Source organism: Dipteris shenzhenensis, chromosome 26 (genome assembly GCF_047967505.1).
Source record: "Dipteris shenzhenensis isolate YYH24624 ecotype China chromosome 26, Dip_SZ_1.0, whole genome shotgun sequence".
NCBI classification, from domain to species: domain Eukaryota; kingdom Viridiplantae; phylum Streptophyta; class Polypodiopsida; order Gleicheniales; family Dipteridaceae; genus Dipteris; species Dipteris shenzhenensis.
Genome location: NC_141621.1, coordinates 12,446,764 through 12,449,404, shown reverse-complemented (window position 1 = coordinate 12,449,404; position 2,641 = coordinate 12,446,764). Strand labels below are relative to the sequence as shown.

Here is a 2,641-nt window from a genome sequence, read left to right as displayed (position 1 = left end):
CAGTGTCCACAGATGAAAAAAAGCCATCAAACAATCTCTCTCTCTCTCTCTCTCTCTCTCTCTCTCTCTCTCTCTCTAATTCAGAGAGAAGCCCACTAATACAGGCAGCGTATTAACGCAATCGACAGACAGAAATCATTGGGGCAATTATACTATTCTCGCAGAGCGAATGGCAGTCTTTGTTTTAAACGCCGTTCAAGATACGCAATAGTAGAGTAGCAAGTACTGAAGCATAAGTGAGCAAGATTAAACTACCACCACGGGAATATCTTTGACTTCCTTCGGCCAAGAAGCAATAAAGTTTCAGCAAACACTGATTAGAACTGTGGGGAGACACGGTAGTCAGGTTTGGGAGGAGGGCCTGAGATGTATTAAATTGGAAACCGTGGACGCTATTAACAAGACAATATCCATTCTCTCACGACACTGGCGAATGAACTCATGGTCTACGCTGAATTCCAGAGCCGATCACCTCCACCTGCAAGTCTACATACCATTTCTGAAATCGTCCACACGCTCATCAAGGTCTTTGCCACAACCAAAGTGCCCGTCAATGCTAGCTCGGCAGAGCGAAGGACTCTGTCAATGCAGGCACACACACGGAGGCGCTGCAGTTTGGAAAACGCTCAAGTTAGACTGACCGGGCGTTGAAGGTCTTTGCCACAACCAAAGCGCCCGCCGCCCGTCAATGCTAGCTCGGCAGAGCGAAGGACTCTGTCAATGCAGGCACACACACGGAGGCGCTGCAGTTTGGAAAACGCTCAAGTTAGACCGACCGGGCGTTGAAATTTAAGATAACACACGAAGCAAGCGAGCGTTGAGCAATCAAACGTTAGTTTGCAGACAAGTGGCCTACCGCTGCAACGAGCAAATTCTTTGCGCCATCGAAGCTCTCACTGCCTCTCTTGTCCCGTATGCCCCTCTCTCTCTCTCTCTCTCTCGCTCGCTCGCTCGCTCTCGCTCAACTGGGTGATTTACCTGCACTCAATGCACAAAGCAACTTCTCAGAAGTCCTCCCGAAACCAAATGGGCAGAACGACTGCCTGCACTGGCCTTGAAGCTACCGCGTTGTCCGTTGTGTTCAAGGCTCTTTCAGAGCTGCCGCTTCTAATCCGCGCCCACCAGACTAGGAGAGGCTCTACGACGATCGCATTTCCGACTGTTACAGTCCAAGTATGTGTTGCACCAGGCGCTCTTCGTGTTTGAGCCGTCCAATTTCGCCATTGCGATTCAGCTGTCCAATTACGATGGGAGGTCGACGTACTCGAAGCGAGGAGCTGTCCAATTTCGCCATTGCGATTCAGCTGGGTGTCCGAAGGCCTGCCATACACAAGTGATGCGAGGGTGGCGATGCAACCTCTAACGGCTCAAGGTGAAGAATATATTTTGATTCCTTTCCGTGATTAAGGCTTGATTATTGTAATGATGCGACGCTCCGCATGCAAATCCGTGCGTGTGGAGTTGAGCCTTGAGCACTAGTCACCAACTAACTATATTGGAACGTGGTGCTATATTGGAACGTGTTGTACCTTAGGGGCATTGAGTGTCCATGGTGCATTGAATAGGTAAAGCAAGCGCTTTTGGATGAAAAAGAGAAACCAAAGAATTTTTTCAAGGCGTTAGGCTACGTACATAGAATTTCGTGCATGCTACTCGAGGATTGGCCCATGAACTACATTGTCCAGCCCAGCCGTAGAAGTTCACAACGGCTCCTTGGAAAGACATGTCTCAAAAAGATGACTACAAAAGGGATTTACAAGAAGATCTTCCCCGTGTTCCCCGATCTCGAGAGAACATGGAGATTACGCCTCTCCTTCGACTAGTGGAGAAAAAAACTGAAGGAAATTTGGTAGGAATGCAAGTTTTGCAAACTAAGTTTCCTTGCTTGGAAAGTATTACACTAGTGGTTGGCTGTGAGGGCACGCCTAGCCAAAAGATTCGAGATCAACCCTATATGCTCCCTATGCAACAGTTCAGTGGAAAGCCTAATGCACTTGTTTTGGCATTGTGTTGCAGCCCATAGCTTGTGGAACAAGATCAAAGGAGCGGTGAGGAATGACAGACTAATGGCCAGTTTTCGCATAAGGCAGAATTGGAGACTGGGATTGTTGAGAGATGCCTTCAACCTTACCTGCATGTTGGCCCGTCATCTGGGCCGTTGCTATGTTAGCCATTTGGTATCATAGGAATCAATTGGTATTTGGGCAAAAAGCTAAGATGAGCTATGGTGATGGATTGATAATAGGTCAATTGAAATCTGTGCTGAAAGATGCTGCTAACGCTATGGACAAAAGAGACTCCGTGGTGGTTGAGGCCTTGACCCGCATAGTCAAGGTTTGTTAGTTAGTCGTTTTGCAAGTGCTCCCCTTGTTGTTTCACAACGCAAGCCTAGGGTTGACTCCCACTTTTGGCCAAAGTTTGTACTCTTCTCTTGCAATGCATACTTACGTGGAGTGTCAATGGTTGGCAAGCTCGCTCTACTTATTGGCTATTGGATTGATAGTAGATGCAAGAAGATGAGGAGGAGGATGTTAAAGATGAACTCGTAGACGGGCCGCCTGCTCTTCCCTCCTCGACTGTCGGGAATTGCCTTATTGTTCTAGTGGCATAAGCGCTTAGCTTAGGATATGCAAAGGTTTTG

General features: G+C 47.9%; 1 long non-coding RNA gene across 2 annotated transcripts; it reads right to left on the bottom strand.

Annotated features, from left to right (window-relative positions):
• Positions 1–362: 362 nt before the first annotated feature.
• Positions 363–1,327, bottom strand: LOC147884684 (uncharacterized). 2 transcript variants are annotated; one of them, XR_015543518.1, is made up of 2 exons: positions 1,265–1,327; positions 363–608 (listed from the first exon to the last, which is right to left on the bottom strand). It is a non-coding gene; the product is annotated as an uncharacterized LOC147884684 (long non-coding RNA). The 2 variants fall into 2 exon arrangements; XR_015543519.1 differs by lacking the exon at positions 363–608 and adding an exon at positions 1,134–1,234.
• Between the last annotated feature and the right edge of the window lie 1,314 nt (positions 1,328–2,641).